The following is a 23775-nucleotide window of genomic DNA, read 5'->3' on the forward strand; positions in this document are numbered from 1 at the left end:
ATGAGGAACATGAAGAACATATCCCCAAAACGATGAATCTTGCATGTGCATAGAGGCCAGTAGGATGACTACTGTGCATAGGGCAGTTTGCTACCATACATGGGATTTAAAGTATGAGGTGGCTGGATGCACAACCTGACAGTCTTACCCGCCCTGCTTCAGTGGTGTGCAAATCACCCCTCCCACTGAGCCTGGGCCTGATAGTACACATGAGGATGTGTGTACTCACTGACTGCAGCAACCCTCAACATTGATGCAAAGCAATCTATCCAAGGCTGTGTGCAAAGATCCCTGAAGCTGAGGCAGGTTGCTTGATACTGGCCATGTCGTCTTCCTCTCGACGAAGACTTTCACCTCAGCATTGACATGGGGTTAAAACACAACTCTCATCCTTCTGCCCTCCTTTTACGGCAAAGTCTCAACAAGGTGGGTGTGGGCCATTTCCCGTGTAGCATATTTTCGGCCTTCTTAGGAGTCATTTAATTTCATAACATGTTCCTAAGTAAGGAATGCGCCAGGCCGAACAGGACACCCTTGCTGTTCAGGTGACACCCTAATGCAAAGCAGCTTACTCTTCATTGCCAATGCACATCCAATAAAATAGCAACCACACATCATTGCACCAAATAATAATCCAACACAATTTTCAGTTTTGGCTGTTAGGTGGCACTGAAAGCACTGTTTACAAGCCAAACTAATGCCATGGGAAATGATGATGGGAGGGAGATAAAATTTGAGGTAGGGCACACAGTCATTTGGTGTTTTTTCGAATTGTTTTACCACCCATTGACCACCCAGGGCCATGCTAGTCCCTATGTTATGTGATATTATGTTAAAGGATTGTTATACTGCACACTATAACCACCTGAGTAGTCCCCTGGCCCTCTGGTGGGTGTGAAAAGCAAGAGGGTAGGGTAAGTTAGTGGGACTGAGTGGGAAAAAAACACAAGAGAGCTCTGGTGTGCTGTTGGCAGCTTCTGTTCAGTTTACACCGTTCACTGAGTGTAAGTGTGATTCTTCAGTCGATAGTGGTCTTGTGCTGTTGTGCTGGGCTATGCGTGGTTTGTTTCATTGTTGCAGTGTAGTGAAGTGCATGTGATTGGTTGTGCTGTATAGGTATGGTTGTTCACAGTTTGAGAGGTGTAAGCAGAGGGATGAGTTTGTTAGTGGGTTTGTTAGTGGTGGTGCTCCATCGTACCCCTTCCGCTTTATCAACCTGTGGTGTGTGTCCCTATTAGTGTTGTGCATTGTGGTATGCTAGGGCCAGTCTCCCCCCTATATTCTGTGCAGAGTTGTGGGTTGTCAGCAGGGCTGTTTAGTGGTGATGCCTCCTCTACCCCCCAGTGTTCTGACTCATGGATGTCTACACCACTTTACCTCCTAGAATGTCCTGGTGTGCAGCCACGATCAACTCCCTGGTCCTGTTGAGGGGTATGGGGTCTCTTCCCAGTGCCTTTGAGCTCCCTGTGCCCTGTGGTTTATCTGTTCCGTGCCACTCGTTCCCCTACAACTAGAATGCCCTCTGTCTGTGGTTCAACCTATTCAACCTAGGGCACTCCCAACTCTCTCCCTAGCCTCCGATAGGGCCCTCCATGGGAACAGGTGCACCCGGGTCTACCCCCATGCAGACGTCCCACCATTTGTGTGTTCATTCTGTGGGTTGTGGGTGTTGCTCATTTGTTTTCATCCTGTTCTGATTTGAAGAGACAGGTCTTCTGCATTTTGGATAGTCCTTCATGTTTTGTATTTCTCTCAGGAGGTAGTTCCACCCTTTAGTGGCTAGGCAAGAGAATGCTGGTCCACCAAGTTATTTCCTTGTGTATGGTTGAGGTTTCAGATGGGTGACATTGGTGGATCTGAGTGTTCTGGTCGAATGGTATGTGGTGATTTTGTTTTGTAAGAATTCGTCTCCTTGACCGTGGATTGCTCTGTGCGTTATGCACATTGTTTTGAATGTGATTCATTTTTTGAGTGGCAGCCAATATAGCATATTTAGCCAGGACTGATTTGGTCCCTTAGTGAGAGTTTGAGGAGAAGTCTGGCCTCTGTTTTCTCTATGCATTGCAGTTTGTTAATCCGGCATTCCGAGGTATAGGCTGTAGGCATAGTCCATCCTAGATATGATGAGGGAGATGATGACCAGTGAGTGAGTTTTGTGAGTGAAGGAGAGGAATGGTAGAATATTTTTGATCATATGCAGGTGAAAGAAACATTTCTTGATTAATGTGTTTACTTGTGGTTCTATGGTAAGCTTGCTGTCTGCTAGGATTCTAAGGTTTTGGACTATTTTGGACTACCTGCCCCTTCCCTCACAAAACACATCCACCTGGTATCCCTTTGAGTCTATCTGATACCCCTTTGAAATGTAATGGGTTAATTATAACCATAAAACAGCCAAACCCGCTAACGATGTAATACAACTATCTCAACAAGGTATGACTCAGCCACTTGATTTATAAGAAGTGTATTATCAAAGCCACCAGGTGTAGCTCTTCTACGGGCATTTGCCAGGCACTTTCACAATATTCCCAGGTACTAGCACCATTTGCCAGCTGATGTTGTATGTTCAGGTAGTGCCATTACATCAGTGCCAGGAAGATATGGATCCCATGCCTACACAAAAGACCAAACTGTTGGTTTTGCCAATGCTTGGTAGACTATGGCCACAGGCCTGTTAAAAATGTGAAGGAGGTACATCCATGGTTCTGTTGTAATGAAACCTATTGTTAGGTTTTGTTTTCAAGTAAATAATACCTGAAATACAAAATATAGGAAATGCACATGAGGTTAAACGTATAGGGCCTGATTTACAACACATGTTTCAATGGCAGTGTGTCATTGTAGGACGATTTTTGAAAATCAGGCCCATGGTCTTCATTTTTGCATCCTGTTCAAGCAGTAACAAAAAAACATCACAACAACGCACGTACCAATCAACAGGATAAATGACTAAAACATGTGATTTGGTGTTTTCTCACACCAGTCATGTAGCATTCCACACTTTTTTCTAACGCTGTTCCAAAGGTTGTGTTTGCCCGAGTAAACCAATATCACACCTAAGCGTCACCTAATCATGGGCTCCTTCAGACCAGTTGTCTAAAGTGTATAAAAAGAAGTAGTGGGACTATATTCCCTGCTGGCCTGCTCCGCTCCCACAAAACCCATCGCCATACCCCCTCACCCACACAATACAAACTCACAAACACACGTGCCTGCTGTTTAAGGGAATGTTCAGGGCAGTGCACTGAAGTGCAAGTTTCCACTGCTTCCTACACTTTTATTTTAAAACGTACAATCCCGGAATGGTTTCTTTTTAAGATAAAAGTATAGGGACAGTGAAACTTAATTAAAAAAAGCAGATGAGCACCACTGCAGCCCACTTCGACCACTGCTTCAGACGATGGCAATCTTCAATTTGGTGGCTTTCCCCTTTCTAATATTCCATGTGTACGTTCTTGCTAGTGGTGACAGGCGTTGATGCAAAGCCACAGTTCCATTTACCGTTATCTAGCTGGGAGCACACAGACGTGCAGCAATTTATTCAAAAATTAGAAATGTTTTGGTGCCCAATATGACAGAACACAAGGTTTACGCAAACAATTTGTATCCTTTGTAAGTTGCCTCTCCTTTTAGGTAAACAACATACTTATCCAGATCCAAACATGTGAGTGGTGTTTATTTACATCAGTTATCAGAACAGTAGAGTATAATGAGCTGGGCCAAGTCTCCTTCTTATATAATGGATGTTTTAGATTTACTGTACATCTCAGCCAGCTTGCCTAAAAGATTGGTCTAATGTGTTGCTTTTAATAAAGCCTTTTGTCCTCCGCAGTGCAATAAGGTAATTAGTGGGTTATTTACTATAACTTTATAGACCTAGCCCGAAGGCTGTACCAGGAGTTATGGGTTCTGAAGACTGAGTTAATGACCAGAGCAGAGAAAGGGCCTTTAATGTGGCAATAATCCCTGACCTGGCGGGCCATTACCGCCTAAGGTAATGCCCCTGGGGCACAAAGTTATAGGCCTGAGTGTAGCAAGGGCCTTAACGGGGGGCCCAGGGGCATTACTATTAGGCGGTAATGACAAGCCGGCGAGGGGGTTATTTTCATTAGTATTCCAGGGTTTGTAGCCGTGGGATACTAATGCTGTAGTCAAACCGTTTCAAGCTGCATTTCTTTTGCCGTTTGAAAATGCGGTCCCAGCAGTACGCGCTAGTTCTAGAAACATTACAACCCGCGTACTGCTTCATTACTATGGATCAACAGGGTGCCATTTTGGGCCAGTTTGATCCGTAGTAATGAATGGCGGCATAAGGAGTTAAGTAAATAAGCTTCAGCGTACCTGGCGCACGATGCACGGAAATGCGTACACAGGATTACACTGTGGTATGGCTTGGAATTGAGCCAATCCACATTAAGTGTTTGTTTGTTTGTTTGTTTATTTATTTGTATAGCGCTCCTGACCCAGAGGTATATGGGCGCTTAAGCATCAGGTTACAGGCATAGGTAGGAACATTTGTACAATTGTGCAGCATAAGTATAGTTACAAAATCAGTTATGAGAGCAGTTATAGTAGAATTAGTGAATTAGTGTATCCTGTGACATTGACATGCCATGTACTAATGAGGTATAAGGTCCCATAATGAGGTACGGCTCGAGTGTGAGGTATTTAAAGGTATTTGTACCCATGGCCAAACAGAACAATGTTAATGTAAACATTATATTTTGTATTATCAATATATTGTTTTATTGGGGCACTTAAATATCCCACATGGAATATTTAAGTTTTTTTTTTTTTTAAAACATGACAAATAACATGACAGAACTATAAGTCATGCTTTTTTATAGTAAATGATTACTTTCACTATTTTTAAAAAATAAGCAAAAAAAGGATTGTATTGGAAGTAAAATGTAATTTTAAATTAGGCCACTAGAAGGGGTTAAGCACTGTTAGTGCATGGCTTTCAGGGAAAAAGAAAGCAAAGGTCCAATTTGCGGGCTATAAGAAAACTCTGAGCCATATTGGTTCTTATAGTCCCCAAATTGACCAATGGGAAAGGGTTATTCAACCTCCCAGGTTTCTTATGGCCATTAGATCAGTAGCTTTACAGTTCCTTTATAGCTCCTTCAACTTCGATACACACAGTAGTATTGTTACTATGTTTAATCGTATTGCTCTATTACTATTAACTCATATTAGCACCCAAGTGGTGGGAGCCAGCCAATCAGATGGCAAGGAATGTGGGCTTGAACTGCAGGTACAAGCCACATGATGGCCGGCTTCCACCGCCACCATCTTCGCACCACCCTCCATCCCCGGTTTTTATTTTTTCTCCCTCCTCCCCCCTACTTAGCTTATTTTGGTGGCAGCGGGTGCCGCTGATGCATCCGCTCCTTTCTCTGGCCTGCCACAGGCCGTCATGGAAAGGGTAGAGGGGCTATGTACAGAGCCCCTCTTCCCTTTCCATGGTGGTTATCTTGGAAAAAGATTTTCCTTCCTACAGCGGGATGCCACACCTGTCCCGTTGTAGGAAGGAAAATCATTTAAAAAATGGCTGCCGCGGATAGAAAATTTAGTCTGTTTTCTCTTTCTGTGGTGGCCATAGTTAACAAAAAAATGCTTGCCACGGAAGGGTAGAAGGGATTGCGCGTAGTCCCTCTCTCTTTCCATGGCGTGCATTATAATAAGTTGAAAAACAAGTGAACAAAACAATGGCCACCATGGACAGGGAAAAGGGACTACACATTCCAGAATGAAAATGCCATTGGAGATGGGAGCAATCTGCACACCATTGCATGATCTGGATTACCATCAGGTAAGGCCCGGAATCCAGCCAACGAGAGATAAGTGATTTTCTTTTTTTATCGCGCTGGGTACTATGCATTAAACATCCTAGAAAATGACATAACAATTATCTAGTGCCTTCAAACCATGAACTAGGGTTTCCGAGATTCACCAGCTATACCTGGAAAAGGAGGGCAACTCAACTGCAGACATGGAAGCATCCTGTGTGAGGGCTGAAGGCAAAGGACCATCCTCTTCCACTCCACTGGAATGGGCACATTGCAGGATCCACACACAAAAAAAATAAAAAAAACACAGCACGCTGGGAAAATATATCACTGCAAAACCACCTGACTGACTGGGGCACCTCACCTAATACAGCAGTATAATGACTTTACAATAATTATTACTTGCCATTCTTAACTGATTGTTCCACAGCCAACTTTCCACTTCATCTTCAGTAGATGTCACTATCAGTCATATTTCTAATTAAATCATCAGTTAAAATCATTTTGAATGAGGTTGTTTTCAAACAGGTTTGGTTATTGCAACACATTATATCAAATTATTGGCATTACCACGATGTTCATTAGTACATAAGAATCACACATTTCGGTCAGGGGTCAGGGGATCTGCACGATTTCCTGGTGCAGTGACCTATTTTGATCTGAAGTTCTATTTTGTATATGAATATATTTATGTTGGTCAATATTTTTAAGCACATTTATTATATTTATTATACATTCTTAATTAGAATGTACTCCCCTTCATTGCACCTATGAAAACTCGATTGGGTGTGTTAAGTCACTCTTAATTATGTAGGCGCCAGCTCCTTTAAAATCTGTGGGATTTGAGGGTGCATGGAATCCACTAGCACCTGCTAATAGTCGATCCATAAGAATCTATGCTAAATTCCCTCTGCCATATGTGCACGGTGGGGCCTTAATATTGTGTACTAAAATCCCAAGACACTTTGCAGCCAAATTAACTCTCCTACCAGCATTACGGGAGGGGAAATGCAATAAATATTAGTGAGAGGTTTCAGAATTAATCACGTTAGTGCTGCATCCACCCACTTCATTTGCTCCTTTTGCAAGAGGCATGGTTAGTCAAAATAGGGGCTTACATGGAACACCAGTTTATTGTAGTATATCAAGTAATTTATTATACAGATCAAACGTGGCATTCATATGCAGAAGAGATGTGTACAAAATAGGCGCAGAATCCCCCATATAAGTAGTAAACAAAATACATGAACTCCCCATGGAAGACCCCCATCTAGGGCTTCAGTAACATCAGTCACGGTCGTAAGATATGGTGGTTCTGCTGATCTTGTGTGGGTGTTGTGTAACATGTAGGTTTCCCGAACTGCTTTCACTGTTGCATTTTTGGTCCTGATGGCTTTCAGTTTCTTTTTTTGGCTCAAAAACAGTATGTTTTATGAACTCAGTACGAGTACATTACATTTATTTTCAAAAATGTAAAATAATGTATTTGAAGGAGACTTTTGATGTCATAGAAATCTCCCTAAAATGGCAAGATGCACAAATAGAATGAGCCGAAAAACTGTCCAGGTGTTTAGCAGAATGGCTGGTGAGTAGTAGAAACGAGAGGCAGCATTGCCTCCAAATTCATCTTCAGGGTGTTAATATTAAAACATGAGAACACAATCTGTGGAAAAACAATGAATTAACTTTAGTCAACAGAGCACATGTCTCACATGTCTCAGCGTAGAGAGAGAATGTGCTCTCTTGCCGATCTATTTCATAGCAATCTCAATCATTGAGCCCTCAGTGAGCAGAGCGCAAAGCACGAAGCGCCTCTTAACGGTTTGGTACATCTCAGCATTATTCCCAGAATGCAGTGAGGGCCTTGCATAGTGCTTCCTCAATACCAAATAGCACCTCTATAGAGGAAGACAATCGTTGATTGGACGTTTTAATACTTGTTAATACTCTTGCAGGGGTTTGCGTGGTCCCAGATTCACGGATGAGCCTTCAAGCAGATCACGGTTTCCCAAAGGTTTGTGGGTAAGAGCCACACGTCCCTCTGAGGCAGACATGGCTCTCTCTCTGCATGCTCTGCCAGGCTACAGAGATGGGCATGTCCCTTCTGTGTGGAAATCAAGCCGCATTGCATGTTTTAGACTTGTTTTATAGCATCAATGAATTGCTGTTTGATTCCCAAAGTACTGTGAACAAAGGGCACGTGTGTGGCTACACCCGAGTAAAAGCTGTCTGCAGTTGCTTGCTGCTAGACCCAATATTTTGGGCTGGACTGCTCTATTGCTCTCTAACATAGCAGGGACAAGTCTGATTTAATATGGTTTGTTATCTTCTGTAATGTCACTGTTGGAATGGCCATGCAATGCTTAGACACTAGTAAGCCTCAGCCTTCAGTTTCTCAGTCTTCAATGACTCACATTTAGGGATATCTTTGTTATTTTTCCCCGTTTATTTCGTCAGAACTGGTTAAATCTTTATCCAGCTCTGCATCTCACAGGCCACTGCTAACGTAACCCTTTTAGTAAACTTGCCATGCCCAACACATGCATTTCACTATCGTGTTTGAATTAGGTATGATGCTATCTCATCTACACTTCCATGTACTGATCTTGGGTCAAGGGCCTGTCTTTGGGTGAAAGCTGCCACCGTGCAGTAATAAGCCTGTAGGTCAGTACAATTAGCATTTTGACAACACATATCATCTTCATGTGTACACTTTAAAATACATTAAGAGTGTCGTTGTGCTTAAAATGGGCAACCATTAAAACGTACTGAATAGTTAGCCAGTCCTTTGAGTGACAGTGTTAGATGACATGTATGTGTCATATCATAAGATCTTTAATCATCCTCATTGTTAGATGCAGGGTCCATTCTGCTTTAGCTTTCAACTGAGGAGGAAACAACCTTAGTAAGACCCACAATACCTGCCACAAATTCTCTCTGTATCCAAATAAAAACATGCAGATCTTGGGCACTGCTCCAAAGGGTGTGATTTCTGTCTGTGTCTCAGCCATCCATTACAGGCTTGATTTACATAAATATGTTGTTATTTCCTTCCCCATTATTTTCTGCAGCAGTCACTACAGGCTTTGTTGCAGTGCTGCAGCTCACAGTCCACTGACTTGTGCTAACTTAACCATATTTGTAATGAGACAGAATATAATTTCACGCAATGAAATGCTTCAAGTGACATTCCCAAAGTTTAGGATTAATGTAAAGCTTTCCAAACATCATTCTTGTGTGCATATAACACAGATCCCAATATATCTACGGTATCACAGATAACACGTTTCTAAGAAAGAAATTCTCTATGCCACATCCTTGAATACCAGCAAGATAGTATAGGGTGAATGACCCAAAACCTGACCGTAAAAAAAAAAAAGAAAAATCCCAAATAATCATGCACCGTTTGAAAGGAAAACAAAGTGTTATTGCATGCAAAAGTATCAGACGGTCCCAAAGAATGAAACTAACATGGAGCTCACCCTACAAAAAAAGTTACCTCTTTTCTTTTATGGTGGAAAACTGCAAATTTACAGAACTATTCATAAAAACCATTACAACATGATCCCACACACCTTATTGACTAACACCTACACACAATTCAAATTATCCCCTATATTCCATTACCCTATTGGTCACACATTAGCTAAACACATTTGGTTAACTACGTGACCTACTATATCGCCACTATGAAACTTAAGGAGTTGATTAACTACCAGGTACATTGTTACCATAATACATTTCTTTAACAAGTAAACATGCTTGACCGTCACGTGATGTGCACCCCTCTGTCACAGTCTGATCAAAGTGTGAGGTCAACTGGGCTTTGATAATACAATGGGTCTCCTCATTATACCAGACACGGGGGCACGCACAAACAGCTCCCTGACCCAGTAAATACATTAATTGGCATTACCTCTTCTCCTCCTGTCCCAAATCACTGTACAACCCTAGCATGCCTCCCCCTTATCTCCCTGGCAACCCATGTGCCCATGCATGACGTGATCGGTCTGCCACTGTTATGTCTGAAAGGTGCTTATTTATTTGTCCCCAGAGTGTGACTCCTGCAATCCAAATAGGATGACCAATCTTCAGGTGAGGGCATTAGTGCTCTAAATCTTTACCAGGCCTCTTGGCATCAAAAAACCCCATGCCCTGGTCACATGAGATTAACCTTCAAAAAGCACATCCCTACTGTTCCTCCCTGGACCCAACATTGCATTCCCAGCTACTCAAAGCTCTGCAGTTTGACTGAATTGACTGTTATTGACACAGAACAGCTGCCTTTGACCTTGACATCATAACTTCTCTCTGGGGGATAGAGGGGGGCCTTGTCTCGGAATTAACTGGACAGAGCAACAGTTCCACAGTGAGCCTCTTTCTGAAACACATCCTGTAACATGCCCTAAAATCCAACATGGCAGAACTCTTGCTAGCTTAGCCTCCATAACTAACCTTTACTGCAACATTTCTGTGACTCCATCTCATATGCTTAGCTATATCATCCACCTACTCGCACATCCCCTAAAACCTAACACTGTTCACTACCACTCGCCAAACAGGCGGCACCAGCTTCCCGGTCCTAAGCGCCAAACAATGGAATGCTATACCTTTGAACCTTAGAGCAAAACCATTCTTCTGGACCTTCAGAGCAAAAACTAAGTCCTGGCTCGCCAACAAGAACTCTACCACTGCCTGACATTCCAACCATTGGCACACCAATGTTCTTTTTTTCCTGTATCTGCCTTCCGACCACCAGGTAACCCGGTAAATTGCACTTACTGTTTTTATCTTGTATTTCTATAATATGTTGTAACCTGCTCTAAGTCTCTGGCGCCCAGTTACCTCAGGGTTCAGCGTGCGGTATAAATAAAGAAACAAAACTAAACTAGATCAAATATAAGTTTGCAAGATAACTCTGCAACCGCAACGTGAATACATTGGTGCCCTTTCTGTATGACTATTTGGTATTTCTAATATGTGTCAAATGGGTACATTCACATCCTGCTAGCTCTAAGATGCCTGCTAATATATATTTCAGTTTACATCTCTTCGCCTGAACATGCATCCCAACAATAGCTCAACAACCCTGATACAGATGTCTCAGTTTATCCTACAGATTAGGTTTCTGCCAGGGGCGACTAATGATCACCCCAATAGGAATGCTCTTTGGCAAAAAAGGGATTCAGTAAACTGACCGGGACCCCCAACAAGACTGTCATAAACATAGGTTGGGAAGGCACAAGTTCACTGCCCAGTGGGCTGTTGTCTCCCCACTTTATCAGTTGTGTGATATGGGTCAGTTCATTATCTCCCTGCTTTCATTTACCATTACACTGAATTGCATTATCTTGTGTACAACCCTTTAAATTGGAATCACTTCTGCTTTGATAAAGTATAGTGCAGAAACTGAAACCAAGCACCCCTCACCGAGCACACCAAGTTCATTACCACTCATCACCAAAAATGCCACACTTGTAAAAAGTGAATTACCTCTAGCTTTTCACAGAGTCTTACTAAAGATGAAGCGTATCTTCACACTGAGTAGTAAAACACTTTTCAGCATATCAATACCGCACCCTTCGGCTTTTCCTAGTGTATACTGACAATCAGGCAGGGTAATTATCCTATTTTGACAACAATAGTGCAGATTCAGAAAAGTGTCAGACATTTTGAAGATAGTACAGATACAAAGCACTGCAGTTTATAGCATCTGGTGTTAAATCGTCACCACCACATTAAACATCTGAAGACGATGAAATAACTATGAAGTTGATGAAAGGAACTGTACAAGCAGAAGCAGTGTTTTCAGAACTAAGAATTGCCTGGTGTAACATCTTTGCAAATTACGATTAAGCTAAATCCCAAATGTTTACTGCATGCATTTAGGTAAGCGGGATGTTGAAAGAAATCAATCATCTTTGATGATCGGTGGGAGACACCACTCCACCGAGAGCGCAGTGTAAGGCACACACTCGGCCAAAAGATAATCTGGTGCAGCACCTGACTTCCACTGGCACATGAGTGACCGGTAAAATCTATAACACTGTTTCCACGGAGCCAATGCAAATAAGGAGTCAGGGCGGTGGGCGAAGGGTGGCCTGCATGCGTCTTCAAGCCCTGATACAATAAATAGTGAAAGGCAGATCCCAGACCCCTGCGTTTTTCGTCTGACATGTCTTACTCTTACAGTTGTTGCATACATTGGGTTGGTTAGCGTGTAACCAGTATCTGCCTGGTTTCCATTGAAACATACCATGGCTGTTTGACTCACAACTACAAAAAAGAACGCAGATTGGTGGTTTCGCAAAGCCACTTTGCCAATACAATATTGCAACCTATTTTCCAAAAGACTATAAGATTCAGGTAATATACTATGCTCAGAGCTGTTGGCTAGCCTTCCATACATCACTCGAAACTGGATGCATATCGTCGAAATGCCATGCCTGGAATTTCCTATTGGGCTGAACCCACAGAGCAAAATGTAATTTCTAGCCCCATAGCCAAGCCGGCTTGTATAACAAGCACATGATAAACACACAGGATTTACAGTAGGTATCTGGAAGTCAGTCTCCTCTCAAATGACTTCTGCTCAGTGGTGTTTGATGTTTCTCCCTGCCTTTCTCGCACGATGCCAGCATAAATCTGCCGCCTTTTGCTCTGTTTTGTCCCAGTGCACTTTTTGAACTAAGAATCTATCTTCTTCCACTGCAGCAGTTTCCCGCCCTGGAATACCTTTCTCGAGTTACAGCCCTTTTCATGTCTGCCTTTCTAACAAATGGGTGTGTGGGTGATCCCCATACGAAATGTGTTGCCCTTCTCTGTTGCACTGCCAGAACAGTGAACAGGTATTTGTTAAAATGATTGCATCATATAACAGATGTGTCTGTAGTCTGCCATGCATTCTTTTCAAATGTCCAGGCACTAATGGGTTGCATTAATTCTCCAATGCAATGTCCAGAGTCATGTTTCTGAAAACTGCAGCGTGCACAATGTATCCAGATCACCTTATCTTCGTAAAACAACAAATTAATAAAATAACACACTTGAACTTGATATTAGGTGAATATGGAAGGGGAGGCACGGTGTCCATGGCAACTCAAGATGAACTGACAAGTGCATGCGACCCAGTACAACCCGTCTTCAGTGTTGCAACGAGCTATGGAAAAACACTGTAGGGCAGAACATGGCAGAATAACTTTACATCTGTAATGACTATTGTTTAATGAACCCAAAATGCACATGCGATGACAAACAGCAATGCAATAAGAGCTTAGATTCGAAAATTGGCTGATCAGTCTAGGCAAGAATTGCAAGTATATTCCAATCTGTTGGTCTAACACGTGGGAAGTTACTTTTCATCAAAGAGCACGCAACAGTACTCAGTAAGATTCTGGCACCTACCCGGGGGCGTTCAATCTCTTAAGCATTTCTCAGGACTGAGACTGTTCTTTTGTAAGGCATTTTCTAGAGAATGGTGTGCATGCAAAGCAATGATTAATAACATGGGTGCAGCGCTACCAAGGTTAGGAATTAATGCATTCTGTCAATCCTTGAGCTTGAGAGAACATTTACTAAATATCTGCCAGGAAAGATTCCCCCGCCAGTATGGCTGTGACACAAAGGACATCTGGTGAGGCAGGGATAACGCAAGCTTTTATGATATGTATTAATTTAAAATTACTTAGGTAATTTTGTTTCTGTCTACTGATTAGACCCCCCTTTCATAAAGCTCCAAGTCAAAAGGATAGCACATACATGTTGTGCCCTTGTGTAACAGTCATCTGGCATCTACAGCAACAGCCCTACAGCAGCAGAGCAGTTAAAAAGTCACATGTGAATTCCTGACAGCTACCAGCTCACAAAGTGACAGCAGGCAGTTGTGACATTTTTCAATGTTCCTCATCTCGGATACAAAACATAATAATTGTGGTCTTTAGCCAGCTTGGTGGCACATCTTTAAAAATAGACCATATTTGGTTGTGGCATGGTGGTTAATAAGGTTTTGCAAATATGCAGCAAAAGAACATTTATATGATACAAGGGTTAGCTCAGCAAGTAGGGCTTCAACCATGGCAGGGCTGATTTGTATAAGCCACCTGGCCTGGATGTCCCCACAATTGTCATGTGGGTCAATGCCTAGGAAACTGCCTCTTTGATCCACCTTTTAATCCTCCTGTAGGAAGGGCAACACCTTCCTCCGGAGCACAGGAACCTCCACCAGGATGTCTGCTGGGAGCCAGTGCTTGAAAGGTGGCCCTGATATAACAAAGACGCACTTACACCAGGGTGCTGACCACTGGAATCCCTTTGAAGTCTGCAGATGGGAAGGGGACAGAGTTAGCGTAGCCAGAGGAGAGAGATAGACTGAGAGAGGGGTTCCACCATCTTGGTTTATTCTAGGGCACTCAACAACCTCCTATCCACCATTCCCTGCATGGAAAAGCACTTTGGGTCTGATGTCAGAAGCCATAGAACACTTGTTACAGCAGCCAGGATTGGACCTGTTACAGTTTGCTAGCTTTGGGTTAATGCTATGTGACAGTTTTCATTAATACGTTTAGGTAACCCCCTTCTTTGATTCACATTTCAACTCTCACGACAATGAGAAAGATTTAGCGGACCCTATTCCAATGTCCTCTGCCAGAGAGGTGAAGACAGAAGGCATACAAGGCAGCTGCAAACTCTGCACTGTAACCATCCCAAAGTACAGTGAGGTGAACTGTTGTGGACCAAGGTCTCTCTGATGGATATGTTGCAGAGTTGAAGGACCACCTTTTGGCGTCATCCAACTTCCTGGGTTGGAAGTACATAACTGAAGGACTCACCTTGTCCTGAGACACTGAACAGGGTCTCCCAGCACTACAGGAGTCCAAAAACAGTTGGAATCCTGTCTCCTCACTTTCAAACTGGATTGCCCATGCTCGATGCACTTCAAGTAGCTACAGGAACCACAGTGCTGCTTCTGGAACTCTATACAACTATGAACTACTTGCTGCACCTTCAGCCATCCTGGTGCCAACTGGATCCATTGAAGAGAACAAACTCATCTTGACCCGGGCCTTGATACCATCAAAAGAATTTGCTTGTGCACCCACATAGCTGCTGGCTGCCATCACCTTACTTGTCTCGAACACTGACTCGACCTAGCAAAGCCATTGTCGTTCCACTGAATTTATCGTCACCCCAAACCACTGTAAGCCACAATTGTAACCCTCTTGAGTGCTGGTTCAACCCAAAGGGAGCTTGCACCTTTGAGCTGACTTGAAGCCAATCGCCAGTGAGATCACTTACACATCTTGACATTGGCTCTACCACCGCAAAACCACATAGCATCCTGGCTCCATCCTGTTGATCACAAAAGATTTAAGTGTACTGTGAAGTGGCCCTACAAGCCTGGTGCACATTTGGGACCACAGTGAAGCTTAAAACCCTTATTTGCCTTTTCTACAAGAAAATATCCTTGAACATTTTCAGTTGCAGAAACTCTTCCCTGCACAACCTTGCTCAATAACTCAGAGTGCTCTCTCACATACAGTTCTCAATTGTCTGTGTTTCTTTTACAGGGGGGCGGTGGGGTAATTCACATTCATTGGTTGTTTTATTACATTTCCTATTTTAATAGAGCTTTGATTATACATTCTTTTAGTTTGGATCAATTGTACTAACACTGTTTAGGTTTATACATGTATAGGCTCACACTCTTCTTATAAGTATAGCCTGCCTTTGCCTCACATTACCAAAAGAAGCGAAAGAGGTATATCTGTTGGGTTGCGCCTTTTTCTCCTTTCTGATTTTGAACACTGCAGATTTAGTAGTAGTGTGGTTTAGCCACAACTCATCCCTGTACTCCTGCAGAGCAGCAGCCATTTGTTGTGGCCAGTGGTGGGATTTGATGCGGACTGCACCTACATCCTAGTCACACAAAGGATAAAGACTGTGCATTTAACGTTAGGAACAGTGTCAGGGAAATGTTTGATTTTCCACAATGGAGTGGGATATGATCTTAGTGAGGAGACTGAACTCTAGTGTCCTTCATGAGCAATGCCAGTGAGCTTAGTAAGCCTGTCATTCTTAAGAGCCTCGAAGATTTTGAGAATGCTAAGGTAAAAGAGGAGGCCAGTGAATTGGAGCCAAAACCGTTGGACGTATTTCACTAGGGGGTGTCATGATGCATGGGGACATAGATAGCTACAGTTGCTACCATGATTCCTCCCAGAGGGTGGGTTTACTCATCAGTTCTTCCAGAATCTGCATCTGTGAGTCACTGGTATTTGTCAGCAGAAACAGAAGAGAAGGATCCCCTGCATCCTCTGCACACAGCAGTTTGGCTTATCAAATCAAATTCCTCCTTAAGATATAGACTTTGCTTGGTCCATGTTCGCCCTGTCCATCACTGGCAACAGATGGCCACTTTCTAGAAAGGACAGCAGAGTGATCGGCACCTGGCTAGAGATGAAGCATATGGCATGTGCCTTGTGATCCTGCGTGAGACTTGAGATGAGGGCTCGCTCATCACAGGAGCCACTATATAATGTGAATATCATTGCCCCAGTGCCACACAATATCCCAGACTACCAGCTTCAGCACTGTGCTTCCGGACAAGATGCTGTCTACCCAAGGAAGCCATGGAGAATCAAGGTAAACAACGTCCCTTGGGCATCCACGCTGCAGCGGGGAAACACTTCTGCCTTCAATCACTTATTCTATTCCCTGTATATTGTATTTCTGCCATCTGTCCTGGTGTCAGGCAGCAGGGATTTAAAATACAATGTTGAAGGTGGCACATGGATTTGGTTGTTTTTCCCAGCGCTTCTCTCCACGTATCATTTCAGAGAGCGCTGTCCAGGGGTGTTCGTAGGTCTACAATAGGTCTGGGGCTAAGCTAATGTTGAGGCTGTAGGGACTCAGGACTAGCTAGCCTTTTGGTTGTAGCTCCTGGGCTTCTATCCGGGGCTACAACCGAAAGACCAAGGGGCTATAGTTCCCTTAGCCCCCCCTAGCAACGTCTCTGGCGCTGTCCCTGTGAGGATTTAGCATACTATGTATGCAGCAGGTGGATAACATAAAACCAGAGACAAACGAGTGCCATGCAAATACAACTCTCAGACATTTTCTTCACTGTAGGGAATATCCATTATTTGAAACTGAAACAATGTTGCAGATATCGTTGCGGTTCTGAAGATTTGTGACCGAAAGTCAAACATTTTTGTTGATTGAAATTTAAATTGATGAGTTAGCCGTTTCTGCAAACTGCAAGATCCTGGTGGTAATGAAAACGCATCAATTGATATGCCGCTTATATCGAATGATATAAGCACCACTATAGTGAACACGACTAACACCTCCCACCGTCTGCCCAACAACCTAAAATGGACACAATCTCAAATCTTTCCACACTACCACCTCCCACCTAGTCTCTTCCCGCATTCCCATAATGGTGACAGTCCTCATTGTGTGCATTGAACTGTTGCAACTTGGCTAGGTTTATAATCACCCAAACCCCGCAAAAACGAGTAATTGCATATATTTAGATTGGAGGGGCAAGTGCACACAAGTACATTCTTGGCATAACTGGCGCTTTGCATCTGCTAGTTTCAAGATGCTGTTTGCAAAGAAGGGCTCATGGATGAATGTGTCTGTATTTCTTTGTAGGAATGGTTTGTTTCTGATGGGAGTGGCTATAGGGTAAACGCAGCAGTCACCCGGTTGTGCCGTGCTTTAAATTCAAGGTTCAGCGATAGTTCGCCTGGAGGGAGACAGGGTCTTAGCGCCGTTTGCTACAGAGATCTGTATGTACTATGTAGGCTACCAGAGGTCATATAACAGAAACTTTGCACTGGTGCAATTGCAAAGTTGCACACTATTACTACTAGGGCCAAGTTTGTCCTATTTTTAAAACACTGGGCAATATTTAAAAACAATTGCACCATGAAAAGTGCAGTTTGGCCTGTTATGAGCTGTGCATTAAGCCACTGGACGCTGCCCTGTGTTGGCATTGTCTGTAAAGCTTATCGCCTTAGTGTTGAAGAGGTCATGAGAAAGAGCCTGTGAAACGGGCTTCTCTCAGAGATTTTTCATTCTGAAAAAGTATGCCTGCACTACCTCTTTTGACTTTTAAGACCAAACAATCTGCGTAGCTTATCAGCATAACAGCAGAGTAAGTCCCTGTGTTTCTCACCTGCGTACTGCGTGGCTGCATTTCTTAGAGAGCAAGGAAGAAATGTGTTTACTGAACAATCAGACACTTCTGAACACCAGGCCTTTATGTGAGCTTGCAAACAATTATGAGTTGCTTTCCTGAGCTAATATAAAAATGCACTTTCTATTTCATTATTTTTCTGTAACATAATATTGTTAGTGTATCTGTGCGCCCTGACCACACGTTGCCATTTTCTTCTATGACAGGTTTCTGCATCCTGCGGCACAGGACGCGGAGCAGGAGGTCCGGAGCACACCCACACCAAGCAGGAACAGCAATCATTGCCTTTTTATTTTTAATGGTATAGTTTAATTTTACGGAATTGCCTTTTACGGAAGATCGAGATGACCGTAACTGCAGGCAAGCCAAGGTAAGTGCAAATGCTTACATTCACAGTAATTTGGTAGTATGGGCCTATACACACAAATATTAACGCTTAATATGGTGATCCATTCTTGTATGAAATGAATATCATATTACAGTGATATCGTAACCATATTTTTCTTAGTATACTGTGATGCCACTTCCTGTTTTGCCAAGGGGTGAAAGGTTGCATGCCACCACTCTGTATGATGTCACTTGGGCGCAGGGTCAAATGACATCATTTCCTGTGATGTCAACAGATGTCAAAGGTCGTGTTATGTCACTTCAACTACCCCTGTCATTTGGGTGAAATGACATCCCTGGCAGCACGTGCTCTTTCTCTTCATAGGTCAGTATCTCAAGATACTGTTTCAGTCACTTGCATGCCACTGAGAAAGAAGCTAAGTTCTGTTGAGACTCCTCCATGCCAAATCACACCCTAAGCTTCTGTGGAGTTGCTATCGGTTCATGTGCTGTTCTTTGCGTGAGGAGAGAAACCACAGCTTCCAGGTAGATGTCAAACAGCCAAGTGAATTCAGACCACTTTGAAGTTTACGTAAGTGTCAGCAAATAGAGACTTGAACAGGCCAGGAAGGAGACACGGTTCAGGAAACAGATACAGAACATTATGGGAGACTGCCAACATTAGGTGGTCATTTTCTCTCTCCGCATCGCTCAAAACAAAACTCACATTACCATTTACAACTCTGCTGTCATTTGGTCACAAGTCCACCCACAGAACCACTCTCCAGCCCAGCCAAGTTGCTCACAGTACTGCTTACCGCAGCCGTGGCTTGCACACTAAAATGATATTCGTAGAATCATTCACTCTGTTCATAGAACCATTCACTTTCTGGAGTAGATGTAAGCAAACAGGAGTGACTCCTGTATCCCGTATAACGTGTTTTTGCATAAAATAATCAGAATTAACTTTTTTAAACTTGATTTTTAACTTTTATTTATTAATGTATTTATCTCTGTGTTTTGTAAAGCCTTCGCATGTCAGATCTCTGAGGTTCAGGAACCACATACATTACTTATGACAATGAATGTGTGTGTACTTCACTTGGGGTGACTTTCTCTGTTGGCATGGAAAGGTGTCACCAGGTCACAGTACACCTTTTCAAGGGGAGTCGGCTGTCCGAGTTGAGGAACAATTGTTGATAAAAGGTTGATTGAAAAGACGTTGCTCTACCTTGGGGGTCTGCAACAAATGGCTCTACTGCTATTATGTACTCAAACTCCCATGATCCCTCACCCTTAACAATGGTAGCTAGTGGTGATGGGAGCTGTGGTACAGGCCATCTAGAGAACCAAATGTTCCAGATCCCACCGAGTCCATTTAGTATTAACTCTCTCTATATCTGAAACGTATACTCTTAGGTTGATAATTCTTATTGTATCGTAGATGATTGAACTTCTGTAATGTTTATTTGTTGGCTGCTCTCCTGTCCATTGAACTCAATTTTAACATGTTATGTTCTCTGCTCTTTCTTACATCGCTGTGCAGACAAATCATCTCTGCCTTTAAGAGGTCCCTTAATAAAACCTACCAGATACGTTTGCACACCCTCCAGCCAATCCACTCTTCAATAATTCCTAATGTTGTTAGGAAACAATAGAGTTAATGAAATGATGCACGATGATTCTTTCCAGATAAAAGTTTCTTATCTTTACAGATGGGCTTTTAAATTGTTTTTGGAAGCTTGCTTGGGGTGAAATTGAATTGCATGCAATGAGTGATTGTCAAGGACATCTGAACAAATGAAGTATTCATTTTATTCCAATAGCAGACGAGAATTCTCTGATGCTCTCCTTTCATTTGCTTCAAATCAGTGTTATGAGATCCCCTTTGAGACACATTGCTAAAAGAAAAGATTGCTATAAAACATTGAAATGCCCACACGGTTGCCACATTTGACATTAATCCATTATGCTATTAATTTCTTTCCACAGTGATAAATATAGTGTGGTGTTTTGATTGGTTGGAGGGCGCCCAGCAGCATGCTGGCCAGACCCCTTGGCACTGTCAATGAATCAGAAACAATAAGCGTGTGATTAGTCTGGCGTGTCATGAATATCTCCAGGGTTCACAGAAGGACACTTTATAGAAAGGTAGAATACATTTTATTAAAACTAGCACACATGAAGAACAACACACTTTTTATTACAATTATTGTGTTTCGTCTACATATGAAGAAACATGTTATAACTCTTATCCTTGTTCTTTGTTTAAAGAGTATGTGAAAGTTGTGTGCTCATCCTGTATGTACTTTAGGGAAACTGTCCATAGCTGTAACTCTGCGAGGGTGGAATTAGTAAAAATTCACAGCCAGTGCAATGCAAACCAATGTTCACCTTCTGTGCAAAAGTGTCCTAAGCACAAGGAAACCCCTTTATACTTGGGCTGAGATGGAGAAATATCCAAATCCTTATCATTCCGCGGCTCCTGCACCAACACCTGACCATGACACACGTGCGTGTTTCCATAAATGCACTGTACACATTTCTGTACAAGAATGCATAGTAATGTACACTGGAAATGAGCAGGGCCATCAGTGGCGTAACACAAGATGTGGGAGCCACCCTGCGGGCAGTGTTGAGGGGGCTCATCCCAAGCATGCAAATACATTACAGGCTGTGCCTCATTCCATACCATCCTGAACCTCCACGCATGCACAAGGTGCTTGATGACATGCTGCTGCAGGGGCACGTACCATGCTGTACTGCACTGTACTAGGTGAAAGATGTAAGGATGTGCTTTAACCAGTGCTTAAATCTCTAATCTAGCATAGAAAATGTGCATGGCTCCTGAGTCCTGAAACCCAAATGTACTAAATAACTCTGTGCGTGGCCAGTAATATTCTGAACAGTTATACCATTAGAAACAATTGTAATGCTGGTACTGTCAGTATATGCCAGTCTTCCCATGTACAAACATTCTCTCCCTGGGTTTGCCCTTGATGCCAGTACAAATCTCCTGCCACAGTAAGAACACATATTATCGCTGTTCCACAAATGTTTGCACAACCCCCAGCGTCACCATGTAAGAATAGTGTTCAGGTTGACCTTGGCCTCAACGAGAGTTAAACATTCAATGCTACAATAATTAACCCTGTCCTTGTTTGCCTGCACAAATGCCTCTACTCACCATATATGAACTCTCATCATGTTGGCTTTGCTCTTTACACCACTAAACCTTTCAATGTCATAGTAAGAAAACATACCATTGCTAACTGCAAAAGCGCCTCCAACCTCCCTATGTAAGAAAACACTTCATATTGCCCTTGCCTCTTATGTGAAACATGCCATGCCACAGAAAGACAATGTCAATTTTACCTGCCCCAATGTGGTATAAACACCTCAGCCCAAGCCCTACCACATGTAATAAAGTGAATCAAGTTGGTTTTGCCCAACGATACTAGTAAAATACACAATAAAATCTCCATGTTCCAATTCCCCTTGCCGGGTTCCTAGACTTGAGTGCAGGCATTCATACCTATTCACCCATCAGCCACTCACTCAGTGGGGGCTGGTGAATTTCTTTATTGGAGGGGCACAGAAAGGTAGCAATAATATGTTAAAATGGCAAATAATACTGTACTCTGTCTGGGAAATATTTGGTAAAGAGCCAGATGGTTTGTGAAGTAACTACAATCCAAATATCCAATTGATGCAATCCATCAACAGTTCAGAGAAGGATTTCCGAATGAATGTTCATGATGTCTTTGCCCACAATATATGCCAGAATAAAAACATGTTCAGGCTTGCTATGCCCCTGGTGGCTCCACCAATGCATGCCAGTATACACATTAGGAAAAAGCACTTTTAGATGTTTGGTCATATTGATAACTTGATGATGTCAAATCAATTCTGGTCAAGAAAACGTAATGTATATATTAACCAGCTATCAATTACATCCATTCAGTATATTCGGGCTCTACTATATTTCTTATTATTTAAACACTGAAAAGGCCTCAGAGTAAAGGAAGTATTTTGACGCTCTGTAAAACGCCATGAAAAGAAATAAAATACTGTAATTTGAATTGAATTCTATTTTTAGATTTGTTGTTTTAATTTTGTGTCCCCAGGACATGGGGCCTCATTATGAGGTACGAGTTAAGGGAAAATCGATGCCAGTAAAGGATTACCGGCATCATTTACCGCTCTGCACCATTATGACCCGCCAACCCGTTATTAGCGGCACCGTAAATAACGGTACCTCTATTAGCAGCATTGGCGGGAGCACGCGACCCAACATGCCGGCAATAGCGGCATGGCATTAACATGAGCTGAACACAAGTCAGGCGGACATGCAAATAACGGCCCTCTAAAGCCCGAAAAGTACCTTACCGGCATGGAGTAAATACCGCCATCGCGAACCACCCGTAAATGGCCATGTGCAGTGTTCCCAACTGCCGCAGGTGCTCACAATCAGCACAGGTGGAGGCAATGTAGACTGGGCCAGCAAAAAAGGAGCACACCCCACCCCTACCCACACCCAGTCACACACCAAAATGATACCAATACTAATAGCACTATTGGGGCTGGAGGACATGATTGCAGAGGAACTCCAGCAACAACTACAACAACAACAACAGACAGCACAGAAGAGACGCAGGAGGAGAAGGAGGGTGAGGCAGTCACAGCATGCACCACCAGTGCAGGCAGTTCTACCACGCAAGCAGCCCCCAATTCCTCTAATCAGAGCCAGTCCATTCAGTCTAACCTCTGAGCAGATCCACACCATGTACCGTCTGGACCGGGACACCGTCACCACCATTGTGGACATGATACATAACAACATTGCCAGCCTCATAAACATCCGTACCACCATCCCCCCTCTACTGAAGGTGGTGTCTGTGCTCCACTTCCTGGCCACAGGCACCTACCAGCACGCAGTAGGGCAGATGCATGGCATATCACAACCATTATTCTCACAGATGCTCAACCAAGTGCTCAATGCCCTCCTGAAGCACACAGGCCACCACATATTCCTACCACAGACTGCCCGGAGATCTCCAACACCAAAGTTGGCTTCCATTCACTGACAGGCTTTCCAGGTTGCATCAGTGCCATCGACTGCACCCATGTGGAATTGGTGGTCCCACATGCCATGGAGGTAGTGTACTGCAACCGGAAGTTGTATCACTCCATCAACGTGCAAATGGTATGTGACTCAAACAAGATCATCACGCATTGTTGTGCCCGATTTCCTGGATCAACCCATGATTCAATGGTCATGCGGAACTCCACGATACCATGCTACATGGAGAGACACGCAGGGCAACGATCCTGGCTACTCGGTGAGTTGCTTGTCAAGCTCATGGCATCGTGACGTGAGGAGATGATTGGTAGGAGAGATGCATACTCCACCTGGCTGAGAAGGGGGGGGATGCATGCTCCACCCGGCTGAGA

The 23775-nt window shown here is 43.2% G+C and overlaps 1 protein-coding gene across 6 annotated transcripts in view; it reads right to left on the reverse strand.

Annotated features, from left to right (window-relative positions):
* CNTN5 (contactin 5) overlaps positions 1–23775 on the reverse strand; it is a 3106629-nt gene that overhangs the window by 1338116 nt on the left and 1744738 nt on the right. The gene's annotated exons all lie outside the window — the stretch shown is intronic.

This window comes from Ambystoma mexicanum, chromosome 7q (genome assembly GCF_040938575.1).
Source record: "Ambystoma mexicanum isolate Mex_15411 chromosome 7q, UKY_AmexF1_1, whole genome shotgun sequence".
Taxonomy (NCBI): domain Eukaryota; kingdom Metazoa; phylum Chordata; class Amphibia; order Caudata; family Ambystomatidae; genus Ambystoma; species Ambystoma mexicanum.